This window comes from Symphalangus syndactylus, chromosome 8 (assembly GCF_028878055.3).
Source record: "Symphalangus syndactylus isolate Jambi chromosome 8, NHGRI_mSymSyn1-v2.1_pri, whole genome shotgun sequence".
Taxonomy (NCBI): domain Eukaryota; kingdom Metazoa; phylum Chordata; class Mammalia; order Primates; family Hylobatidae; genus Symphalangus; species Symphalangus syndactylus.
Genome location: NC_072430.2, coordinates 90,480,462 through 90,493,837, shown reverse-complemented (window position 1 = coordinate 90,493,837; position 13,376 = coordinate 90,480,462). Strand labels below are relative to the sequence as shown.

Below are 13,376 nucleotides of genomic sequence, written 5' to 3'. Positions count from 1 at the left end.
ACTCTTAACTTGGAATATATTAGACTTGTGGCCCTTGGCCATTTCCAAAAACTGGGGATTCAGAATATATTCTGAAAAGATTCCTAGGCTACTGTGTGCTGATCAGTAAGTCAGTCTTCAGTGACTGCTAGATGTTAATCAATGTGCAATGTTAGACAGCTTGGCAAGAAAACAATCAAGAAGGAAGAAAAACGGGGAAGAAATACTGAAAACATGCAGCATATAATGTCATGGCCTTTGATGTCAGAGAGTCTAATGTTAGCTGAGATTAAGGGCTGAGTGAAGTGTAGGGCTAAGAATTAAGGATTCATGAACTTAACCCTAAATTTCTTGTGGTGATAAAAGTCTGATATGCTTAATCTTAGTCTAGTTATGGAATTTTTATGTTAAAAGAGGTAATCTAACAAAAATGACAGTTTTCAAGATAAGGAAATTAAGATCCAAATGGCTATTTTTGTCAAGTTAACATAGCTACTTAGTAATAAATCCTTGGTTAAAAAAAACATGTTTTCAGACACCTGGTGCATGCATTTACCATGGATTCAGGCACTGAAAGTTGGATTTTTTGCCTGATTTTTACTTGACTATAATTAATAGACACCAGAATCATGTATAATATGTGAGATAAACTGATTTACAGTTTATCTAAATTATGGTTTTCCTGATTAAGTTATGTTGGCTATTACTTTCTCTCAGTGTCTACTCCAATTCTTAGCTAGCACTTAGTTTTGTTAAGTCTTCTGTATTCTATCTTTATATTCTTCCTTTTTTTTTTTTTTTTTTTTTTTTTTTTGAGATGGAGTCTCACCCTGTGTGTCACCCAGACTGGAGTGCAATGGTGTGATCTCGGCTTACTGCAACCTCTGCCTCCTGGGTTCAAACGATTCTCCTGCCTCAGCCTCCCTACAAGTAGCTGGGATTACAGGTGCCCGCCACCATGCCCAGCTGATTTTTGTATTTTTAGTAGAGACAATGTTTCACCATGTTGGCCAGGCTGATCTCGAACTCCCGACCTCAGGTGATCCACCCACCCCAGCCTCCCAAAGTGCTGGGATTACAGGCGTGAGCCACCGTGCCCAGCTATCTTTATATTCTTTTATTGACTGCATCTCTTTTCTTTTCTTAATCTAGGCAATCTCATTCTTCCTTGGCAGCTGTAAGGAATGTAAGAAAAGTTCCATGGCTGCGAGGATTGCTACAATGCCTTTTCAACTCCAAAGTATTGCTTAGGGAGTTACTGCATCCTACTCCTAGTCTAAGAAATTTGTAAAGATACCAATGTATTGTGGGATCTGGCCAGCAGCCCACAATGCAACGGGGTTCTCTCTTTGTTCCTAGGTGGATCGGTAGGTTGAGAAATAATAGGCACACACAAGATAGTGAAAACTGGGTCCAGGGGTTCACTGCCTTCTGGTCCCGCAGTGTCAACAATGCACTGGATATACCAGCATTTATTATTACGTTTAGTGAGGGTGGGGGTAGGTTAGTGAGGGATTTAGGGTCATTTGATTATGAGGTGAGATGGTCACATGGGGATGGAGTAATTCTTTAACATAACATTTGTATGTAGAAGTACAGTATACAGAGATAAGAATTACAGTATAGTGTGTGCATCAGTAATTTCTAACAAAGCCTTAAAACAGAAACACAATCTTTCTATAATCTATGATTAGCAAGATATTAATCAGCAGTAACAATTGCAACAAACAATCCATGGAAACAGGACATGAAACTAGACAACGGGTTAGACCAGAAATTCTCAGAAGGGAGTATGCCTTAACCCTAAAGAGGCCTAGAAGAGCTGTGGCAAGATGAGGGCATTTATAGCCCTATCTTATCCATATGGACAAGCGCCCCCACCATGCATCCGTTTATAGGCTCTCCACAAGGGTCACATTCCATTCCCAGAGCTATGACCATCTGCTTTTCTGGGATGGGAATCTTGGTGATGTGAAACCTCCCTAACTGCTCGTCCATTCATAGGCTCTCTGCAGGGGGGAAGCACATCATGCACTGTTGGCTCATTCTGGCAGTCCAACCTGGCATTGTCTTTACACAATCCTGCATGCAATTTTGTATTTACGATAATCAGGAGCATTTCATCTTTTATTCCATAGCAATAGTTTCAGGGGGTCTCCCCACACCAATGGGCAGAGAAGAAGTAACATGAATCATAATACAGATGTTCCTTGACTTATGAGCAGGTTACATGCCAATGAACCCTGGCATTTAAGTTGAAAATATTTTAAGTTGAAAATATCATAAGTTGAAAATATACTTATTACCCCTTAACTACCAAACATCATAGCTTAGCCTAGCCTACTTTAAATATGCTCAAAACACTCACATTAGCCTATAGTTGGGCAAAACCACCTAACACAGAGCCTATTTTATAATAAAGTGGTAATATCTCATGTAATTTATTGAATACAGTACTGGAAGTGAAAAACAGATTGGTTGTATGTGGACTCTAAGTATGGTTTCTACTAAATGTGTATTGCTTTTGCACCATTGTAAAGACAAAAATTATAAATCATATCATAGGTTGGGAACCATCTGTAATTCTAATTTATTTACACTGACTGGCTTCTGGGTTAGTGGCAGAATGGACAGGTCTGCATCCTTGAGATATTCAAAATAGTCATAGCTGGATTTACATATTTTTACAAATACAAATTACTCAGTATTTCTTTTGTCCTGTTTTGACTTAATAAGTTCCCCCCTGACCCAGTCCCCCCAACTCCCCCAGTTCTAGCCTAGGAACATTATGTACCACTTCTTGGATAGTACTCAAAGTGCTACTTATTTTGTGCCACTATTAGACTTAGAATCTACTTTTCTGTACTGTTTTGTCAGTATAAAATGGGAAGAGATATGGAGTCCTAAGCTATCTTGTTTGAGAACTGTGCAGTCTTTTCCCAGAGATAATTCTAATTCTCCTTTGTTTCCTTCCAAATGTGGAAATAGTAATTTGCCTCTGTAGTCTTAATTGTGCAAAACAAATAAACAAAAACTCCAAGCTATTTAAGATTTTTTTACAGACATCAATTAGCATAAAATTAGTGTATCTATTTGCCAGTGTCTTTGTTCTTTGGTTCTATTTTTGATACAAGATTGTTCTTCCTCAGATGATTAAATCTACTTATTTCTAATATATTGTTTGAATTTGAACCTATCTATATGCTGTATTTACCCCTCATCATATTACTTCCTAAGTTTTCTAAATAGCCTTTGCCTCCTAATTTATGTTTCTGGACTTTTCTAGAATTCAAGGCAATTTCAGCTATTTATTATGCCTTTTGAAATGTAAGGTATTGGTGAATCAAACCCAAATATTATACTGAGTTGGTCTCCAAGTCACAGGAAATAATGAGAAATGTTAGACTTAACTTTCAAAACCTTTGTCATCTCCAGAAGGCTGGGTTTAGGGTAGGCTTTTCTATCAAATTATAACTTCCTGGAGATTATGATCAACTCATCTTTAGTTACATATCTGGATGATCTGAGTTGTGAACATGTACATTTTGTGTACACGGTCAATTTGTAGGCCAGCACAATTTATCTTTGAATTATGAGCATTTAACTTCATTCAGGGTAGAAATCTATGTATTTCATGAGAACGAGGCAAAATCTTAAATATGAAAGAAGGGAATAAACCTTTTTAAGCAGAACATAGACCATATCTACCATGTGTTATGAAGTCTAAGAATGGGAACTGCAAAAGAAAAGTTGAAAGAATGGTAAACCACACAGTGATACGTATTTAAGCAAAGGCAGTAGAAGAAAGTGTGAAGTAGATTTATACGTATATAGGTGATGTGGGAAAATAAACAAAAACAATGTTAGTTATATACTGAAGTTATTAATAGTAAAGTTAACTGGAGCCTAAGGTGAGAGAAAGTGCATGTTCCTGTACCATGAAATAGAGACAAGGATAATGTTTTGCTGTTATATGTGCTTCATCAAGCTCAAAGTGAAAATGCCATTACTTTCTTTGAACTTGCCTGTCGTGTTTTATCTAGTGATAAATTACACAATATTACATTCATAAACAGCATATGAACTGTGGGGAGCCTCTTTTCTCTAGTTATTTGGCAAGATAAACAACTCTACAAGCTCTAAAATAAATGTTGTTTCTTTTAATTCCATGGTTTTAATTGTTGAATTGTAATCACAAGGTAGAGATGATATATTTGTTTAATTAAGAAAGTCTGATGTTGTGAGAAAATAAGAAAATGTATAGCAGTGGCATACAAGTCAATACCAAAGGCTAAGTTTTTCATGACTGAATTGTCTTTGCACATAAAATTAAAAACCATTCATTAATCACTTCTTATTTAAGGGAAATAGTTTAAGACACTTTGTATGTTTTATAAAGTTATAGTTTACATGGTATCCATCTGAACCCCTAATAAATTTGACTTTCCAGTAATGTTTGGTTGTATAATTTGTCAACAGCTTAATTTTTATTTTTCAGCTTTGAATCCATTTTAGTATTTGGTATTATCTGAATGTTTATATTCCCCCAAAACTCATATCTTAAAATCCTCATCCTCAAGGTGATGTATCAGGAGGCGGGGCCTTTAGGAGGTGATTAGGTAATAGAGCCAGAACTCTTATGAGTGGGACTAGTGCCCTTATAAAAGAGGCTTGAGAGAGACTCCCTCACTCTTTGCACTATGTGTACTTAGTGTGAGAGGACAGCTGTCAGTGCAGAATTGGGCCCTTGCCAGACATCAAATCTGCTAGCCCCTTGATCTTAAACTTCCCAACATTCAAAACACTGAGAAATAAATTTTTGCTGTTTATAAGCTACTCAGTTTATGGCATTTTGTTATAGTAGCCCAAATGGACTAAAATCATATTTGAATTTAAATAAATTCAATTAAAGAACAAACAAGAAATCATGAACATAGGAGTGAGAACCAATTGTCACCATTTGATAGAAAGACAAGAGAACTGAAATGGGAGTCAAATTATGTAAATTCTGGTTCCAGACTGACACTCATTATGTGACGTTTATCTCCCTGGATCCCAATATCCTTCCATTATAAATTAAAACATACAGATTAGAAGATTCCTAGGACAAAACTGGATGGTCCTTTAACAAATGAACTTCTTCTTCCTGGTCATACAGCCTCTTTGCATTTAGAGGTGTCCATATGACTGAATTATGGCCAAAAAAATCTGGTATAAGTAACATACACCACTTTCAGTCCTGGCCCTTAAAAATTCCCACAGGTAAATATATCTTCCTTCCTCTATTTGCTGAACCGAGAAGACTATAAAGCTATGGGTCACAAAGCAGCTTTTGCTGACCTGGATAGATATTGCCTAAGTAAAAGAAATTTTTATTGTATTGAGCCACTGAAAATTTGAGATTATTAGAGCAATTACCCTGTGTCATCATTCTGATGGACAAGTATTCTTCTAGTTTTAAATTCTGTAACTCACCAAAAATCTTTGAGTGAGATAAAAAATGTAGAAAAAATTGTCAGAATTGGTGTCATTGCCTCAAATCTTGTTCCTCTCTAATTTATTCTCCTTTGCAGTAATTGGAACACGCTGAAAGAAAGTGACCAATAGAATACAATGGAAGAGATGGGATGTGATTTTTAAGGTTAGATCATAAAAGACATTAAAATCCCTGCCTTGATCTCTTAGATTACTTGCTCTGGAGAAAACCAGCCACCAGTTCATGAGGACATTCAAACAGTTCCTGGAGAGGCCCAAGTGGAGAGGAACCAACTTGCCAGCACCAACTTTCTAGTCATGTAGCCATGTGATGAGTGGATCCTACCACCCCAGTCAAGCTTTCATAATTGCAGATCTCATCAATATCTGACCACAACCTCATGAGAGACCCTAAGCTGCTGTGTGTCAGAATTCCTGACTCACAGAAGCTACAATATTTAATTAATAATCTTTGGGGATTGTTTAAGTTTTATTTTGAGGAAATTCAAACATACACAAAATAGATTTATGTATGACCCTTCATATACCCATTGGTTAGTTTGAACAATTGTTAATATTTTGCTGTTTTTTTCTACATAATTACATGCAATTATCACATTTAACAGAATTAACAATAGTTCTTTACTATCAACAAACTCCATATACCAAGTTTCACATGTTGTATTTGATTTACATTTCTTGAGTCTTTCTTATTCTCTAAAATTTTCCCCATTCCCTTTTTTGCCTTTGATCAATTAAAGGCACCAGGTTATATGTCAGAACAGTGCTTCTTAATTTTAATATTTGAAATATGAATTATTCAGGGATTTTATTAAAATGTAGATTATTCTTCAGTAAGTTTGGGAAAGGCCGTGACATTTTATGTTTCCAACAAACTCCCAGATGACACCTATTTTAATAGTCTGAGGACCACACTTTGGATAAAGTGTTTTATAACCCACTCCAGATGTAATGAATCAGAATCTACGTTTTCCCAGGATTCCTAGTTGATTCATATGCACATCAAAATTTGAGAAGCATTGCTATCAAATGAGAAAGCAGGACTATATATAGTAAGGAAATGATAATCATTTCTACCTTTTCTTAGTCCCTTAAGAGAAGGGTGTGATTTGCCTTTTGTTTATAGTCAGCTTCTGTTCTGATTGGTCAATCTGCTTTTTTAATTGCCTGAAACCCATGTCATACTGGTTAAGTATTTTGAATACTTTTGTTATTATATACATATATAGTTACATATAAATATAATTTTAATAGATTGCCAGATAGACATTTACAAGTTACTGAAACTCATAATGAACACATTTTTTTCTTGTTGGCAGCTGGTTTTATTATATCTGCTTTTTTTCTAAATACAAATAGACTAATATGTGTTAGTATTAAATCATCATCAGATAATTAATAAGCATCTCATGGTTTACACAATTATCTGCTAATACTTGCTATAATTCCCTTTCATCAGCCAGTGCTTATAGATAGGCTTTAATTTCCTCAAAACATTAGAAGAGAATGTCAACTAATGATGAGAAATTTGATTGCATCTCTCTGTGCTCAACACTCATGCAAGTACTGAGTGTTCAGAATTCTGAGTGTTCAGAATTTTTAAATATCAGAAATAAAGACAAGACGTATCATGGAATACAATAGTGATATTTGTTGAAAAATAGAGCAATTTTTGACATTATAAAAAGAACCAGGTAAATCTTAAGACACCTTGATATTAACAGCAAAGAGAGAATCTTAAGTCTTGTGGATTATTTAAGACAGATATATTGTTATTTTAAAGCAGAGAATATTTAAACACTAAATTCAAATATATTTGTCTTATTTATATTGTTTGAATTTCTTTATTATAGGTATTTTTCTTTCCTTTTTAGAGAAATTCTTTTTAAAAATAGTATTTTTTCCTGATTTTACATGCTATTACATTTACATATGTCTGTAACCAGCATGTGCTGTTTGTGTGTCTGTGTGTTTTAAAACTTTATTTAGATGATATCATACTTGTAGGCATCATTATGAGACATGTATTTTCCTTATTTAATATTATGTTTCTGAGAAATCTCCACATTATTCCATACTCAGGAATCATATACACGCTCTACATTAAAGGAGAAAGGTCTGAAAAAGCGTAATGTACCATTTTCAACAACCAACTTGACTGTTTTAGTCCGAAAGAGAAAATTTCAAATATTAAATTTTAGACATTAGGTAAGATGTCAATTAGGGAATGTTGGGGGACACATTAGAAATCATTCAAGTAAACTTACTCCTTAGGCAGGCTTTGGGGTCTCCTTGATGTGACATTATTAAATTGGGGTGAAAATACACTTATAACAAAGATGTTTTACCTAAGAGTGTGACTTAGGTTAATACACTTTATCATGTTTTATACTGTATATTTCTTGCCCACTCTTCTATTTTTCATTTTTTGTTGTGTTAAAACTTTAATTTACTATTTATTGTGCTTACAAAATATATCTATTCCTAAATCCCAGGGAATGTATTTTGATCAGTACAGGGAACAATACTGTGACATGTTTATGGATTAATATCATGGAATAATAAATATTTACTAGATGAAATACACAAAACAGTTGAATAGATTTTGCTCAATCTTTCTTACAATATCACCAAGAGACCAGTTGAAAAATAACAGCACTGAAGTATTTTTTTTTAGAAAATTTATAATAATAGAAAACAGAACTTTAAGATGAAGTTGCCAGCACAGTCTTATGGCATCATCCCTAGGCACTGTCAGTAAGATTGAAATTTTTGATCTCCATTATTATTTTCGACATAGTACCTTCACAGACAGAGCACAGGTAAATAATGTTCTGTAATGAATTCAGTTCATAGTGCCAGTATCTTGAAAAGCACTGTGCACCAGTGCTTCCTATCATATATCAACAGGGGATTACTAGTCTCAGCTCTTCTCATTTTGCTCTGCAAACTCTGGTGTTTATCTTAATCTTTTCTCTTTTTCCTTACCAACATATCTTTTTTGTATCATTCAGGCAATTTTGCCTAGGTATCTTCTTTGGGGATTACAATTTCTTTTGTATATCCTAGGATCTCTTCTAATAACTAGTGGAAAGGAATTAGGGACTTCAACATTGTTGATTTGTGTGTGTGCTAGTCCAATCTAGCAGCAGTTTTTTATATTCCTAATAAACACATGAAGAAATTCAGCTTTCCCAGTTGCATGATCACTTTCCAGATTATTGACTCGAAGTAATCAATAGCTGGTAAATGAGTTAACTGAGAAAGAAACATCATACTGCTTTTTATTTTTGAGGAGGAGGGAACCATTAAAAATCAATTTAAAGTTTTTCTAAATACAACAGAAAAAATCCTACCAACCGTTAAGAAAAGCAAAGTGGAATTCAAATTTGTCTGATAGACATAATTATCTTTTATAGCATGAGCATCATGTAAAGTTTATCTTTACGCTGCAAGGATTAAAAATTTAACTATAAAACAAAATCTTAATTTCTCTGTAAATGACCCATTTTTAAACTTATGAGTTTATTGTGACAGTGTAATAAGGATACCTTTAAATTATTGTATTTGTTTTACCTTGGAAGTGGGACAAAATTTTCCCTGTACTCCATTCAGGCTACCCTTGGGCAAAACTGTAGTTCATCTCCCCAAAATCTTGTTTTTCTTTTTATCTCCTCTTGTTTTTATTTTGTGGTATAGATCCCCCTCAGGAACCTAAAGTTTCATATTTTCTGTTTCTTTATCCCTTCTTTAAAACCTGATCTCAAGAAAACATCTTATTGATTCATTCAAAGTAGCATAGACATTTTATTAAACTTTTAAAATTTCCATTTTAACACAAGACAAAGTTCTAATTTTGCTTACACCCATAAATGAAATTCAAATTAGGTATGAGTTGGAGAGGGGGACAAAGTTTGAGGCATATCTCATCTTACCATTGTGCATAATATTGAAAATTATGCAATAAATTATTTTCTATAACATTCGTGCTAGATGTCTGTTGTCAACTCAGTACTATCACCACTGCATTCCAAGGCTGGAAACTGGATTTTCAAGAATGCACTTTCTTGGATGGTTCTGAGTTAAAGGCTCCCAAATTCCACTGAGTCTCCCTTGTCCTCATCCTCAGGCTATTATAATTTTTACATCAGATCAGACTAATGTAACAATTGAGAACGTATATAAAAGATGAAAAGTCATAAGAAAGTTTTTTAAAACATGTAGAAAAACTATAAAAAATAATCTGTAAGTGATATCACCCTAATACTCTAAAACTTTGCTAAAGATAAAAAAATTTACTTGGTTTTCCCAAGCCAGAGACATTTTTATAAGGTACCCAAGAAATTAACAGCTACAAAAATAGTGAAAAAATTTTAGATGAGAGTCTAAAACTAAAATCAACTCATTTTCTGGCAGAGTTCTTCCAAAATGTCAAGTCCACAAGAAGGGATGTGTGCCAAAGTGTCTGCATAGAGTTGTCTCAGACACCAGCCACTCTCATACTGATAGTCTTTGCCCTTTTGCTCAGGTTGGCGTCAGAGGTGCAAATATATTGGCAGATGCCTGCTCAAGATAGGCCAAGGAACCCTGAGGGATGTTGGCTGGCTTTTTGTGCTGCACATTGATGTCCCCCAGCATCTGCCGTGAATGCCTCAACTATGTCAAGTTCTTCTGGACCAGCATGTCTTTCCACTATAATTCATTCCTTAGTTCTAAGAAATCTTCTTTGATAGCATTATCTGGTTTCTGGACAGATAATTGCAATCTTTTTGAAGAAAAAAACATCCTATCTGTCTTGCAATATCCAGAAACTTCTGGATACACTGATCAACACCAGTTTGAATTTCTTCCTGATTGGTGCCATTGACATAGTTCTGACTCACCAGAGAAGCAAAGCAAGCCTGAAAATATGACTTCAACTTTTCTATCAAGGTACTGTCATAAGGTCTCAGAGAACCTGGAGCTTCCTGAAGAAGCAAAGTCTAGCTTGGGAGTTCCAGTGGGGGTGCTGGGGGACCCAGTGGCTCCGCAGGGAACATACCACCTGGTGGAGCTGCCATATCTTGAATGAGATTTCTTTTAAATAGTCAATAGAGATGTTAACTGGGCAGTTGAATATGAATCTGACATTCCAGAGAGTAGTCCAGAACAAATACAGATTTGAGAGTTATTGACCAAGAGAAGGTATTAAAGCCAGGATTTCCCAGAGATAAGGAAAACACAGAGATGAGATGATTTATATTCAAATCTGGAGTACTATCAACAGTTGGAGGTTAAGCCTAGGAGGAAGAGACAGGAAAGAAGTCTGTTGAGGAAGGTAGAAGGAAAGCAGGAAAAAGTTGAGTCATAGAAGCCAAGAAAAGAAAGGATTTCAAGAAGGAGGGAATAATCAATTATTTTAAATGCAGTTTAAATTTCAAATATGGTACGAACAGAGAAGGGATTTCTGATATTTCATAGCATGGAAATTATAGCAACCTTAACAAGAAGAGTCTTGGAGATGTTATAGATATGAAAGTGGTGGGGACAAGTGCAAGTTAAGAAGAAAATAAAAGAATTTAAAGAGATAAATAGAGCTTAATCAAAACAAAAATGGAACATACAACAACCCAACAACAACAGCAATGAAACAAAAACATCATTTAGCAAATAAAACATCAAAACAACAAAGCCCCAAACTGTCTTTAGATTACCTTTGAGCTATGTTTGAAAAATTTTTTTTGCCAGTTATCTTCCTCAAACTGTAACTTGTATTCCACTCACTCAGCTTTACCTCTACACTGCTCTAGATTCCACTTCCACTGCTCCTGTAAACTCTCTCCACTGTGACTGATGACTGCACAATGAGACTTTATTCTCTGCACTTCTCTAAAGTCCTTGAAATACAGTAATCCCTCCTTACTTATAAGGGATATGTTCCAAGACGTTCATTGTATGCCTGAAACCACAAAAAGAAGTGAACCTTATCTATACTATTTTTTTTACATCATACCTGTGATAAAGTTTAATTTATAAATTAGACACAATAAGAGATTAACCACAATAACTAATAATAAAATCAAAATATTATAACAGTATACTATAATAAAAGTTATGTGATTATAGTCTCTCTCTCCCCAAATATCTTATTGTGCTATACACACTTATTGTACTGAACTGTGGTTGGCAGTGGGTAACTGAAAATGCAGAAAGCAAAACTGCAGATAAAGGGGAAAATAGTGTACTAATTACAGTCAGGACTCCTCCCTTGTCAGCCATGACCTTCTATTACATTGTTCCATGGGTCATCTCTCTTCTTCCCTCCCACAAGTATTGACAGTTTTTATTTTCCTTCAGCATTTATACTTTCTTCCATACTAATTGTCCTGCTGACTTATGGCTTCAATGATCCTTCAGTATGAGTGATTCATCTCGTTAAATCTCGATTCACGTTCTCTTCCAAGTTCTGTACTTACATCTCCAACTTTCATATCAATCCTTTCACTTGGATAGCCTGTAAGCAGCCTGTTGCAACTCTGCTCTTCCTCCACACTTTTCTTAAGATGAAGAAAGTAAGCTATCATAAAGATTATGTTTTTTGTATAGCTGGAAATTTTTCCAGGGTCAGAATAAATTTTGTAGAAATAGAAACTCCTTTGAAACATTGTTTCAGAACTTTAATGTTTAAATGGAAAACAGTTGTTAGTAGGAATCTTTTACTCCTGCCAAATGCTGAGCTGTGTAGCAAGCATGCTTGTATAGAGTCATTAATCAAATATTCAAGAAGACATTAATAATCCAAAAATAAATTATCAGTATGAATTTTAATTAGAGATAATTCACTTAATACCAGAGTAGAAATATAGTTTGGAATGTGAACACTGGGCATTTAGGATACAATATTTTCATTGTGTTTTCCTGTAAGAAACCATAATATATACATACGTATATAGCAATTAAAGCAATGATTATGATTGTAACTAATTAATTATATTTACCTCAAGCGCTTAGTTAATGTTACCTGGATAATGATTATGCAAATTATTTTTGTTAATAAGTAGCAGTTTTGAATAAATAAAAACTCTTTTAAGGAGGAAGTGTTATTTAGGAGGCCTTTGAAGCATTCGTAGGAGTTATGTAAGAAGCTACAGGGAAACTGAGTGACCATTGAGGTGAAAACTCAGGATGTCTGCATAAATCTGAGACAAGTTCAATTTCACTGAATATCTATGGATATGATAAAGGTGAAGATAAACCTGAGAAAATATTGTGAATAGACTTGAATACCTAGCTCTGAAATGTGAACTTCCAGAGATAGTGAACAACCATAACATTGTTTTTTAGTTACCTGGAAAATGAAGGGGCACAAATTTTAGAAAATATAATCTGACAGTGGTGCACAAAATTCATTGGTGGCTGGAGAGGGAGGAGGTGGATAATTGGTTTCCTTGTGGTAGTAGTCTGTATGTGAAGAAGGTACCATGGCATTGTTGTATTCCACATGGTAGAAATGGCTATAATTTGCCCAGACCTGAGCCTCCCAATTCCCATGTGAAGCCTAGAACTGTGGGGCCAATCAGAGACAAATTATTGCTTTTTGTGCATATCTAAATTCTTGTTCATGGCAAACAAACACAGTCATCATTGGTTTCTAGCCTTATACTGTCCAAGCCAGAAAGCTTATCATCCCCATTTAGAATTTTAGATTAGTGAATAAAAATTTTAACTTTCTGGGAAGCTTAGGGTTTTATTTTTTATTTTATTTTTATAAGAACAAGGGCCTTAGGACCGGTTAACTTGTGTTTGATTTCTCTTTCTCATGCATGTTATGAAAGTCACAATTCTTGGAGGCCACATTTCCTGGTGCAAGATGAGTGAAAGAATACATAACTCAAGGTTTTTAAGATTGTCAGTGAGATAAA

The 13,376-nt window shown here is 34.8% G+C and overlaps 1 pseudogene; it reads right to left on the bottom strand.

Moving 5' to 3' along the window:
* Positions 1-9,999: 9,999 nt before the first annotated feature.
* LOC129488149 (mediator of RNA polymerase II transcription subunit 28-like) lies at positions 10,000-11,008 on the bottom strand (annotated as a pseudogene).
* Between the last annotated feature and the right edge of the window lie 2,368 nt (positions 11,009-13,376).